Source organism: Gossypium arboreum, chromosome 13, assembly GCF_025698485.1.
Source record: "Gossypium arboreum isolate Shixiya-1 chromosome 13, ASM2569848v2, whole genome shotgun sequence".
Classification (NCBI taxonomy): Eukaryota; Viridiplantae; Streptophyta; class Magnoliopsida; order Malvales; family Malvaceae; genus Gossypium; species Gossypium arboreum.
This window is the reverse complement of record NC_069082.1, coordinates 66,895,821-66,910,478: the sequence shown is the minus strand read 5'-3', so window position 1 is coordinate 66,910,478 and position 14,658 is coordinate 66,895,821.

Here is a 14,658-nt window from a genome sequence, read left to right as displayed (position 1 = left end):
ACGTGCTTGTTGATAAAGTGTGCAAGAGATGCCCCTAATAATTCGAGAACTCTGCTTTCCGCCGATCCGATGCTTCTACCATTTCATGAATTGATGTTATTCTTGGTATGGATTGGTGATCGTACATGATGCAAGGGTGGATCGCAAAAGGAAAACCATTAATTTGAGGAGTGCAAATAATGAGGTAGTCCGAGTCGAGTCTCATCGATTTAAAGGGAGTGCCAGCAATAATATCTTCTATGACCGTCAAGATATGTGAAAAGGGTGTGAAACATACCTTGCGTATGTGTTTGGGAGTAAAGAGACGGAAAGGAAACTCGAATCGGTACCAGTGGTTTGTGAGTATTCGATGTTTTTCCCGAGGAGTTACCGGATTGCCACCGGTTCGAGAAGTGGAATTCGCATCGGTTGTACCGGGTACTACGCCGATTTCAATAGCCCCGTATCGTATGGCATTAACGGAATTAAAGGAATTGAAGGTTCAATTGCAAGAATTGACGGATAGAGGTTTCGCTCGACCGAAGTTTTTCTCCATGGGCGCACTCGTATTGTTTGTGAAGAAGAAGGACGGAACCATGAGGTTGTGCATCGACTATCGTCAACTCAATAAAGTGACGATAAAGAATAAATATCCATTGCCACGAATTGACGATTTGTTTGATCAATTAAAGGAGCCTCGGTGTTTTCAAAGATAGATTTGAGGTCGGGTACTATCGGTTGAGGGTCCGAGAATCGGACATACCCAAAACCGCTTTTAGAACGAGGTACGGTCACTACGAATTCTTGGTGATGCCGTTTGGGCTCACTAATGCCCTGCGGTGTTTATGGATTTAATGAATAGAATTTTCAGGCCATACTTGGATCGGTTCATAGTTGTATTTATCGATGACATTTTGGTCTATTCGAGATGAAATCGAACATGCTGAACACCGAGGCTAGTGTTGCAAATCTTACGAGATAAGCGATTATACGCAAAGTTCAAGAATGTGAATTTTGGTTGAAAGAGGTTAGCTTTTGGGGCACGTGATGTCCGCATCGGTGTCGTGGTGGACCCGAACAAAATTTCGCCATAGTCGATTGGAAACCACCAAGGAATGTTACCGGTTAGGAGCTTTTGGGGCTTGCTCGTTATTACCGACGATTTGTAAAGGTTTCTCGACGATAGCCACGCCAATGACGGCTTACTCCAAAAGGATGTTAAGTTCGAATGGACGGAGAAATGTCGAAAAGTTTCGATCAACTCGAAAGCTTATTTGATGAAGCCCCAATTCTAGTGCAACCCGAATCGGGCAAAGAGTTTGTCATTTATAGTGACGCATCCCTACTTGGGTTGGGTTGCGATTGATGCAAGAAGGGCGAGTTGTGGCCTATGCGTCGAGACAATTAAAGCCACATGAGAAAAATTATCCGACCCATGATCTCGAATTGGTCGCCATCGTATTCGCCTTAAAGATATGGCGACATTACTTATTTGGTGAGAAGTGCCATGTGTTCGGATCACAAAAGTCTCAAATATTTGATGACTCAAAGAGACTTAAATCTGCGACAAAGACGATGGCTCGAGTTGTTAAAAGATTATGAACTCGTTATTGATTATCACCGGAAAGGCCAATGTGGTTATGGATGCCTTAAGTCGGAAATCACTTTTTTTGCTTTACGAGCGATGAATGTACACTTGTCTATTCTACCCGACAATGTGTTAGTAGCCGAATTGAAGGCCAAACCATTGTTGGCTCATCAAATTCGGGAAGCTCAGAAAGTTGATGAGGAGTTGCTTGCAAAATGGGCTGAGTGTGTTCTGAGCAAGGAATCAGAGTTTCAAATTGATGATGACGATTGTTTAAGGTTCAGAAGTCGTCTGTGTGTTCCAAAGAATTCGGAACTTATTTCGATAATTCTAAATGAAGCCCATTGTAGTCGAATGTCAATCCACCCGGGTAGTACTAAAATGTACAATGACCTGAAACGCCAATTTTGGTGGCCCGGTATGAAACGAGACATTTCTGAATTTGTTTCAAGGTGTCGATATGTCAACAAGTGAAAGCGAACATCAAGTGCCATCGGGATTACTTCACCGATCATGATACCCGAATGGAAATGGGATCGAGTCACAATGGACTTTGTATCCGGACTGCCATTGTCAGTGAGTAAGAAGGATGCGATTTGGGTCGTTGTCGATAGACTAACTAAGTCGGCTCACTTTATCCCCGTACGTACGGATTTTTCAATGGACAAATTAGCGGAATTGTACGTTTCTCAGATTGTGAGATTACACGGGGTGCCTATTTCTATCGTGTCGGATAGAGACCCAAGATTTACGTCGCGATTTTGGAAGAAATTGCAAGATGCTTTGGGTACCAAGCTGCATTTTAGCACCGCTTTTCATCCCCAAACCGATGGTCAATCCGAACGGATAATTCAAATACTCGAGGATATGTTGAGATGTTGCATCCTTGAGTTTAGTGGTTCATGGGAACGGTATTTACCTTTGATTGAATTCGCCTACAACAATAGCTTTCAATCAAGTATTAAGATGGCGCCTTACGAGGCTTTATACGATCGTAAATGCCGCACCCCATTATTCTGGACTGAACTTAGTGAAGGTAAATTCTTGAGGTTGATTTGGTTAAGGATGCCGAGCAAAAGTTCGAGTAATTCGTGAAAGTTTGAAAGTCGCTTGGATCGCCAAAAGTCGTATGCGGATTTGAAAAGAAAAGATATTGAATATCGTGTTGGAGACAAGGTCTTTCTCAAAGTTTCACCTTGGAAGAAGGTGCTTAGATTTGGTCGTAAGGGCAAATTGAGTCCGAGGTTTATCGGGCCATATGAAGTATCCGAACGAGTTGGGCCAGTCGCATATCGATTAATTTTGCCCCCTGAGCTCGAAAGGATTCACAGCGTTTTTCATGTCTCGATGCTTCGACGATATAGGTCTGATCCATCGCACGTAATTGCTCCATCTGAGATTGAGATTCACCTAATTTGAGCTATGAAGAGGAACCGTTCGCATTATGAGGCGTGAAGTAAAAGAGTTGCGCAATAGGAAAATCCCGTTAGTGAAGGTGTTGTGGCATAAACACGGAATGGAAGAAGCCACTTGGGAACTTGAGGACTCTATGAAAGAGCGATACCCGAGCCTATTTACCGGTAAGATTTTCGGGGACGAAAATTTCTAAGTGGGGAGAGTTGTGACATCCCTAAATCGACCCTAGTCGGAAAGTGGTTTCGGACCACCAAACCGAGTCATAATAATAATTAACCATCATAATTGATGCTCATTATATGTATATATGCATGTGTGAAAATTTCGTGTTTGGATTTTGTTAATATTAAGTGAATTTTTATCAAATAGGACTTATGTGAGAAAATTTAGAAATGTGCTAGGCAATTGTAAGGTGGCCTATTAATACATGTGGGAAAATAGTTGTCCTTGCATGTCAAATAACCCACTTCCTAAGGTGAGTGGCGGCCATGACAAGAATATGGGCAAGGAACATGTTTCCAACATGTTTAGTTAGTGGATTATGTAGAAAAAATAAAGAAATGAAAAAAAATGAGCATGGATGCCCCCCTTTGTTGCCGTGAGTAGAGGAAAAGAAAGGAAAAAAATTGTTCATCCATTCTCAAAATCTTGGCTGAAAATACTAAGGGAAAAGGAAGGATTTTTGCTTCATGCTTGGTTTAGAAGAGAACTAGAAGGAGATTTGGTCATACTTGTGTCAAGATTAAGGTATGTTTGAGGTTGTGTCATGAGATTCATGCATGTTTTAGTTGCTAACTTGATGTTCATGTTAGCCCATGGTTCAAATCCTTGTTATGCCATGGAAATGGTATTTGGCCAAGGTTGATATTGTGTTAAAGCCATTGCATGCTAAATGTGAAGCTTGTTGATGATACATGTAATGATGGATTGACTACTCTTGAAATTTCTTTTAGCATTCTTGAGTAAGACATGGAGTTTTCTTTGTTTAACCATGACCAAAAATTGAAAGGGGATGGTGTGGGATGTATTCGCCATGGCATGCTCATAAGTGCGATTTATGCTTGTTGCATGATAGGTAAAATTTGTGTTTTGATATATGTGTATATGTGTTTGTACATGATGTTACAAATGGATGTGAAAATATGCTAGATTGGGAAAATTTGATTAAATGTTCATGAGATGAAATTAGGTGATTAAAAGATGTTAGTTGACATTGTACATATATATATATATTCGCCATTAAAGTGAGTATGTAGGTAATGTTGAATCAAGTTTTTGGTGCATATTCGGTTAGGTGTATAATCGACCAAATGGACGATTAGTAAGAATGGTTGCCGAATATACAAGCATACATATGCATGTGTAGTTGAATTATGAATGTTTAGCAAGATGGTTAAACTAGTGATTTATTGATTAAGCTCAAGGAGTTAAAGAAGGAGAATCAAGCAAGGGAAAGACGAAGGTCATCGAGTAGCCGACTTGGAACTATTTTACCCAACACGAGGTAAGTCATTAAGCACGTATTTGATATTGCTTAAATGATTGTAAAATTTATGCAATTGTGTTTAATGGGATGATATATATATATAAATGAAAATGTATGTGTATGGAGTGATGACAATTGTTGAATGTAAAAGAAATAGTGAAATGTGTAGAAAGTTTGCTTTCGGCACTAAGTGTGCGAACAATACGTGTGTACGGTGACGAGATTGGCACTAAGTGTGCGTGCTGGAAATATATGGCACTAAGTGTGCATGCTGGAAATATATGGCACTAAGTGTGCAAGCTCAAGGGCATGGCACTGTGTGTGGCCTAAATCGCATGGCACTAAGTGTGCGAAATCGAGTATTAAGCACTGTGTGTGCGTACTCTATATATATATAAATATCTCCAATCGAACAATTATATGGAGGGTGTGTCTCCATCGAGTGAGTATGGACAGCAGATCGGGTAAGTACCTTGAGCTCATGACGAATAGGTAATACGTTCATGCTTGGGGTTGAATTTGGTAAGCCTTAAATCTATGTGATGATTGAAATTGTATGGTTGTGCTGGAAAATGAGTTAATGTGTAAAAATGCTTCGATTATCTTGTTGTGTAGAATATGAAATGTGGATGTATGAATTGGTACGAGATTGGACCAAAAGGTCCGAGGTATTATGGTATAGATTCGATATGGACGAGTACCTAGCCTCATTTGTTGTACATGTAGTAGTAACTTTATCGGTGGATTGACGAATGCTTATGACTTACTGAGTTGTAAACTCACTCGGTGTTTTCTTGTCACCCATTTTAGGTCTCTTGGACTCGTATTGTTATGTGCTCGGAACCGTCGTTGAAGTCATCACACCGGCTGAAATCTTGTGGTATTGTTTTTGTTGTTGAAGAACATTTGGCATGTATAGGCTATTATATTTTGTCGAATTGTGGGTTGTAAACTTTAAGCCATGTGAAAATGGCCTATGTGGTCGCCGAGTGGGATGCTAGAACCTATAGCCACGAGTCTTAGAAACTCAAATTTTGTTAAGGTGGCCATAATTTGTGTCATGTATGATGGATGATTAAGGCCAAGGAAAAATTCATGAAATTGGCATAGTCTACTGCAGTAACTGTTGCGGACAGCAGCAGTGAGGTGAGATTGAAAAATCACTAAAAATAGTATAAGTAGAATTAAATAGTGAGTAAATTATGGAACTGATCCTTGATGAATCTATTTTTATATGGACGAAACGAAACGACTATATGAGCAGTATACTGGGAGATATTAAAGTTCTCGTGAGACAGGGCCAGAACGATTTCTGGGTCCCCTGTCGCGACTTTGAAAATTTACCATAAATTATCCAGAAAGAATTAGGAGTCATGCCTTATATGTACAGATTCCATTTTGAGTCTAGTTTCATTAGAAACAAACGGCACCAGTATTAAATCCCTGTACAGAAAGATATTCAAGTTGTAATGCGCGGAGGTCAGAGCAGTAGATCCCTGTAACATGGGTGACTTTAACTAATAAACTGTACCAATTGGCCCAACCAAAAATTCTAAAAATAAATCCATGGATGGTTATATGAGTCTAAATTCAGGGAAAATTTACGAAACCAGTTTCCGAGTTTTGGAACTCGAGATATGATTTTTAAGGCGACGGTGATGCAGTTTTCCAGCCTGTCCAGAAATGCCAAATTGGTCGGTACTTTAAGAGGATTTGTCTCGTTAACCCCTCGTGTCCGACACCGGCGTCGGTCACGAGTTAGGGGTGTTACAAAAATGTTTAATGATATGAAATAGCATTATTGGCGGTCCTGAATGAAAAGAGATATCTCTGATTTTGTTTCTAAATGTTTGATCTGTGAGCAAGTCAAAGCTGAAGATCAGGTGCCATTTGGATTATTACAACCGATTATGATTCCAGAGTGGAAATGGGATCGAGTAACTATAGACTTTGTGTCGGGTTTGCCCCTGTCTCCAAGAAAGAAAGATGCAATTTGGGTTATAGTTGATTGATTAACGAAATCGGCTCATTTTCTTCCGATTCGATCTGATTATTCACTTGATAGATTAGCTGAATTATACATTTCTGATATAGTGAGATTGCATGCTGTGTTATTGTCTATAGTGTTAGACAGAGATTCGAGATTCACGTCACGATTTTGGAAGAAATTGTAAGATGCTCTGGGTACTAAATTGCATTTCAGCACTACGCACCATCTGCAAATAAATGGTCAATCTGAGAGGATTATTCAGATACTTGAGGATATGTTAAGATTTTGCATTCTTGAGTTTAAAGGCATTTCGGAACAATGTCTACCTTTTGTTGAATTTGCTTATAATAATAGTTTTCAGTCAAGCATCAAAATGGCACAATATGAAGCTTTATATGGTCGCAAATGTCGTACACCTTTATTTTGGTCAGAGCTCAGTGAAAATAAAATTTATGGGGTTGATTTGATAAAAGAAACTAAATAGAAAGTGAAAATGATCCGAGATAGTTTGAAAGCAGCTTCTGACTGTCAAAAATCATATGTAGATCTAAAAAGAAAAGACATTGAGTTTGAGATCGGTGACAAAGTGTTTCTGAAAGTATCTCCGTAGAAGAAAGTAATTCGGTTTGGTAGAAAAGACAAGTTGAGTCCGAGGTTCATTGGGTCGTATGAAATCATTAAACGAGTTGGGCCGGTTGCTTATAGATTGAGGCTACCATCGAGTTAGAAAAGATACATAATGTGTTTCATGTATCGATGCTTTGAAGGTACAGATCTGATCTTTCGCATGTAATTCCTTCATCTGAGATTGAAATTCGGTCTAATATGACTTACAAAAAAAAGCCGATCCGAATCTTAACTTGAGAGGTTAAAGAGTTACGTAATAAGAAGATTCTGTTAGTTAAAGTGATGTGGCATTGGCACGGTATTGAAGAGGCCACGTGGGAGCCTGAAGATGCTATGAAACAACAATATCCAAATAAGTTTAACAGTAAGATTTTCAGGGAGGAGAATTGTAACAATCTGATTTTGACCCTAGTCAGAATAGTGGTGTCGGGACCACATATCCAAGTCAGAAAATATTTTAATATTATTTTTTTGTGCCTATTATAAGTGAATTGATATATGTGAAAGTCTCGTGTAAAAATTTAATTGTTTGTGTACCTAATTTGTAAAAAGGACCTAATCGCGTAAAATATAAAAGCTGTGTGCTAGATGTTAAACTGCCCATTTGAATTGGCTTTCTAAAGTAAAGGTCCTTGTGTGGTTATTTGACCATTGGAAGTTGGAATGGACATAAAAGGCATGTGTTAGGTGAATGAATAATTTCATAACAAAGGGTAAAATTGTCATTTAATTTATTTAGTTAATATTAAATAAAACAAAGGCGTGAAAATCAAGCCATTAGTGTTCATCTTTGCCGAAAATTAGAAAAGAAATAGGGTTTGGAAAGTTTTGTTCATTCGACCATAATTGAAGCTTGATTTAAGGTTCGTTTTTGATCCATTTTTGATAATTTCTATATTTTTGTGATCGTTGTTTAGTATAATACAAAGTGAATGCTTCAATTTCTGATTTTGGTGATGATTTTGAAATATGCCATGGATGAATTCATGAGTTTTGTGTTGTTAAATGGTGAATTATGGAAGGTATGTTTTGGGTTGACATATGTTGTCTTTGAATTTTTGATGAAATGGAGTAAATTGGGCTAATTTGTAAAAATGTTATTTTGAGGGGCTAAAATGTGAAATAAATGAAATGTGTGGAATAGTATGAGTACTAGGAGAATTCAGCTAAGCTTGTGTATATGCAAATTATGTGTATTTTGTGATTTTGTGAAATAGGGACTAAAGTGTCGAAATGTAAAAATTTGAGGGCTAACTTGCAAATTGCCTAAATATGTGTTTACGAATTGAATTGAATTATTTTCTGAATAAAAAGGATTAATTTTGAATACTTATAGATCAAGAAAAGAGGAGTTCGAATTTAAATCGAGGAAAATCGAAGACTATAGAATAGAAGTTTGAGTCGACACCTTCGGGTATGAGGTAAGCTCGTACTTAAAATATGATTTTAAGTAAGTTTTGATGACTTTATTATACATGGGTTATATATAATTGATTTGGATAAAATGGTGATGAATTGGAAGCTTTGGCACTAAGTGTGCGATTTAAACTAGCTTTGGCACTAAGTGTGCGATACCGACTTAGTCTCGGTTATTTGAGATGGCACTAAGTGTGAGGAAATATTTAGCTTCGGTTAACCTTATAGCACTAAGTGTGCGGATGTCTAAAATATGAATAACTTATGGAAAGTCTTATAACATTCAACAAGAGGTAAGTACGAAAGTGAATAAGTACGGAAAGATTCAGGTATGTATAATACCTAACTGGTAGATGATGTTATGTATGTGAATCTCATTGAGTTGATATGGTTTATTAGATTGAAATTGTGCAAATACTCATATGTTGTTATTTTACGTTCATATACTATTGATGATTTGAGTACGAGCTTACTAAGCTTTTAAAAGCTTACTTTCTGTGTATGTTTGAATTTTTTTGTAGATATCTAAGCCACCAATCTCGGGGATCATCAAGGATTGTCGCCACACTATCGAATCTCATTTTGGTACTTTTGAAAATGTATATATTTGAAGTATGGCATGTATAGGCTAGTAGTTGTGGAAGTATGATTTGTGATGCATATATTTAGCCAAGTGAATTGGATAACTTGTGTTTGAACTTATAGTTGATAATGGTTTATGAATGATATGTGTTTTAGTATGAAAATTGGTTGATTGGATTGTACATATATGCTTGTTTCCATGCTTGTTGGTTGACCTAAAAAGGGGGTGGCATTTTTGGCTTAAACCAAGCCTGCATTGTGCCACACGGCCATTGCACACGAGCATGTTTGTTAGCCGTGGGCTTAAGTCAGTAGCTAACTAAGTATCACACGACCATAGCACATGGGCGTGTCTATTGGCCGTGGGTAAATTCAGTATGTATGCCCTGTGTTGGCATGGCTGTTTCACATGGGTATGTCTGATGCTCATGTGAGGCACATGGCCTAGTCACACGAGCGTGTGACCTCAACAGAATTGAGAAATTTTGCTAAGTTCAAAAAATTTTGAATGTATTCGGTTTAGTCCCGACCTATTCAGAATGCATGTTTATGGTCTCATTAACCTAGAAAAGGGACTTTATGTTGATGTTTGATTATAATGCTATGATGTTTGTGAAATGAATACGAAGTGGTTTGATATGTTCAGTAATGTCGCTTAACCCTAATCCAGCGATGAATACGGGTTAGGGGTGTTACAGTAAAGTTATTCAGAATCCATAGAATGCATACATAAATACACTGGTTTAAATAAGATAACTGAAAAGTTTGTGTCATACGAACATGAATAATAGTTTGCCTGAAGTAGATGATATGCTTGTGAAAATGTTACTATGGTGATGAAATAGTGTTATATGTATATGTGTATGAGAGACGAGTTAGGGACCTTACGGCCCCACCCCCTTACCAGAGTGGTGCTTTGTAAAGGATTTTATAAGATCAGTGTTGAATAAGCTCACAAGAATGAGACCAAAGAGTTCAACTATAGAATGATTTTAACTATGATCAGAGATTAATTGGATTGATAAGTAAAGACAGAGCTAGTAAAGTGCAATGTCGAGAAACGTATTAACTGAAATTTCTTCAGAACCAATCTTCTTCAATGAAAATTATAATATCGGAGGAATAAATCTTGACATGTAAGATATCGGCATGTGGTAATTATAGTAAGCAGATTATGACTGTCTCTCTTGAGGTACTCTATGAGTTCATTTACTCTCAAAAGTATTACTGGGGATATCTATTTTCAGATAAATTGTTATCGTACAAAAATGTTTTATAATCTTGGAATAAGAGTTAAGTATAGATAGTCTAACTGGTATATAATTTGTATTGCTCTATTTTCCCTCTAGCATTCTATTACGTTCTGTCTGTTGGGATTTTATGAGATAATGTACCTGATGTTATGATTTTGTTCCTTCTAATGGATGCTCTATTCTATATATATATATATATATATATATATATGAGAAGGTACATTATCCTTGTTGCATTTAGTTCCAGTGGGCTTGAATGATGTATTCTTCTGGACTTCTTTTTTCTGGGAACTTATTAAAATCTTCCATATTTTCTTATGAGCTTTGTTCTAGGTTGTTCATTATGATATTGTATCTTGGATTTCTCTATCTTGGACTTCTTAATCATGATTTTCTTGTTATCTTTATTCAGAATTTATCCACCATGGCTCATATCTACAATGTGTTCTTCAGTTGTGATAATCATGTCAAGTGTGACTATGCTTCTGCTTTGATCAAAGTAATGTGGTAATTTTAGTAACTAGATTTCTCTAAATCTTCGTGAAGGATTTGACATCGGCAAAGGCATAAGTGGTGAAATTGCTAGTATCAACTTGTATGATGGATTTCTTTTCTCAAGAAAGTTAATCAGGTTAATACCTTTGATTGGGAACATTTATACTACCTTGAGCTAATGTAATTTAAATGAACTTTGATTAGTATGATGAGTGAATTTTGCATGATTACATGTTAAATCGTTTTGACCACTGAAAGGAAGGATTTCCTGATACTCTATCAAGTAATAATTAAGACCGACTTGGTTGTTCAGTTTGTATGAGTTATTGTTTGAAAGATTTAATGGGATATTTATGTTTGAATTTTATTTTCCAAGTCTGAGAATAAGATTTTATCTCTCCAGGTAAAAGACAGATAGTTTGAATGAAAGTGTATATATATTAAAGACTTTGATACGATTTAAAGTTGCTTTGACTAATAATGTTTTTTTCTAGTGAAAGTTGAATGGTCTACTTGATGCGTGATATTCGTGACAGGTTTTAAAGATTTATGAATGAATCGTTCTTGAGACTAACTTATTATCACGATTAAGGCAAGTGTACCTATCGAACAATAGTATAGTTCAGCAAGACCAGATTGTCGAACCCAAAGGAACCATGAGTACTAGTATGTACTTCCTTTTTATTATTTAGCCTAAAAATTAAGAGGTTTGGTTATCTAAACTAATTACTAAACTAAGAATGCACAGAAAGAAAATTTGGGAAAATACTTTTGGGAAAATTCAATTAATTAAGACAATACCTAAGGAAAAATCCACGTAGACTTCACTTGTTATTTGACTCTGAATCAGACGATTTATTCATTTGACTTGATCCGTAGAAATCCCTAAGTTATATTATTATCTCTCTCGAGACTAATAACGTCTAACCCTAGGTTAAATAATTGAAATCTCTTTCTAATTAACACCCTAGAATTGCATTAACTCGATCTATGGATTCCTTTATTAGGTTTCACCCTAATCCGGCAAAATCTTATCACCCTATCTCTAGGTGTGCAATCAACTCCGCTTAATTATGACAAATTTACTCTTAGACAGGGTCTTTTCCTCCTCTAAATAAGAGCTTAACTTGAATCAATATCCTGGAATATCAAAACAAGAATTAAGAACACATAATTAAGAACAAGTCAAATATTTATAATACAATTCAGATAATAATAACAAGATCCGTCTTAGGTTTCATTCCCTTTAGGTATTTAGGGGTTTAGTTCATACTTATGAAAGAAAAAATCTCAAAAGCATAAAGATAACAAAACATAAGAAAACCCAAAACTCCTGAAGGAACTTGAAGGGAGATCTTTAGTCTTGATGATGAATCCAGCTTCTGAGATGGATCAATCGGCTTTCCTTGAGTAATTCCTTGCTTCCTCCTCTGCGTCTTTTTTTCTAAGAGCTTCTTCAGGTGTTTAAATAGGCTTTAGAATGCCTAAGAGCCCCCAAAATTGGCCTTTTCCAAACAGGGTTATACTTCGGCTCGACAGGGACACGCCCGTGTGTGATTACTCCAGCCTGTGGTCAAGGCTGTCGAACAGGCACGGGCGTGTAGTATACCCGTGTAAGTCGTGTTGCCATCCTGCCAAAGGGACATGGCCGTGTAACACGCCCGTGTGAGAAAGTCCAGGCTGTGTTGATTTCCCACGTGGGTCCATTTTCTCTATTTTCGGCCTATTTCTCGCTCTTTTTACTCTCCTAGGCTCACCTAAGTATAAAACATGAAATTAAAGGATTAGGAGCATCGAATTCACCAATTCTAAAGAGTAACCATCCATAAATATGCTAAGCATGGGATAAAAATATGTATAAATTACGGTTTATAAAATACCCCCACACTTAAGCATTTGCTTGTCCTCAAGCAAAATCCTCAACTCATAATCAAAATAAATTCTTCTGAACTTATAATCCCTATCAATAGTATCTCAAATTAATCCATAAGTATTCATACATTGAGAATTCAACTAAAAGTACATCAAAGTTTCAAACATTCCAAGTTAAGCATTTTATCACGAAAACATAGGTGTTTCCCCTTATCTAAGTGATTACCTTTGATCAAAATATCGCAGAGTTTAACATCCTCACTAAAGATTCACTCAAATCACTCAAGGTGTTTAAGGACATCAATAAAAGCACTCATTAGTCAATATGGAAAGTTATTACCATAGGCTTTCTTGAAAATTAAATCTCCACCACTATATATTGAGTTGATACATCAATCAAAAAGATCTTTTTAGAGGGTTGTAACGTGGCTTTGGTTAGAGGGTGTGGTCACAAGCTGAAAGAAAAGGTTAGAATCGAGATTAAATTGAAAATTACCTAGCTAGAAAAAATGACTAGTCATTAGTTGAATACAAGTGAGCTTCTTCTCAGAATATGGAATTGACACTTAAGCTCAAAAACGACGAATTACAACTAATATGTATTGAAGTGCACTTTTTTTTAAGAACAAATCAAATACATCGAAGAAAAAAACATAGCTAAGCAATTAGTTCAAATCTAATCTCGACAAAAATAGGGATCAAATTAAGGGATTTCAACAATAATAGGTTATGGGTTAATATTGAGGGTAAATCAATTAATGGCTTGTTAGGCTCAAAAGGGTTCACTAAGGGTTAATTATGAAGGTAGGCTTTTATGGAGTGAGTGGGTTAAACCTAAGTGCCCTTATCATCTTGACATATCAAATCAAATGGTGTGGTCTTGACATGCATAATCAAGCAAGTTCTAGAATAACAAATCAATACTGACGCACTCACAATAAAAGTGAGCATGAAAGGGATAAAATATGCTCTAAGGGCTCAAGATCTTACAAAAATTATGGCTTTTTGATGTTCAAACTTGTGAATTTCAACTCAAGATAATACCTAAACTTAGGGAAACAACCTAAAAGTTTTTAATTCTTCAAAAAATTAACTTATCATGCATGATTCCCTAATGTCTTAAAGTTTAAACAGTCAATGCATAAATGCCTATGTTTTAATTCAAGACATATCAATAAAAATCATAAATTAATTAAAATTCATTCTAATAGTGATATGAGTGATTCACGTGAGAATAAGACAAAATTTAGGGATTTCTAATGATGATATAAAAGACCCCCAACACTTAAGATGTACATTGCCCTCATTGTACAAAGATAGATATATTGAAAAAAATAGTTTTATAATCATAAGATAGGGAGAGAAGTGAAACTTCCTGAATGATGAATGAACTCCTTGAATTGGAGTTATGGAGAATAATCGGCCAAAGCAATGATGAGGGTGGAGGAGGATACTCCGGTGGCGGTAGAGGTTGGGTTCCACAAATGTTATACTGAAAGAATATTATATCTCATGGTGGCTATGGTGGTAAATCGAAAGGGGCATGGTAGTCGTGTAGAACCTTTACTAGTGGAGTTTCAAGTTCCTAAGTAATAATGAGCTTTGGAGCTATTTATAACTGTGATAGAATCAAGAACTTTTTAGGAAATATATAAAGAAGAATAATTACTCGTAATGAAATAGCCGAAATTAAAAATTGTAAAATAATAGTTATAAAACCTAAAAATAAGCTTAAAGAAAAATAAAAACTAGTCTTAAAATAGAATAAAAGTAAAAACATAAAATAATAAACGCTAGATGGTTCGCAAGGTGGGGGTGGCGAAGATATGTGGAAGTGCTGAAAAATCTACTGTAGAGTAGCATCGATGTTATCAAAGCGTTGAAAACAGTGCTGGTCGAATAGAGCAAGGCACTCAGAGATGTTAGCGTATGAAGCTGCTGCATGAATTGGACG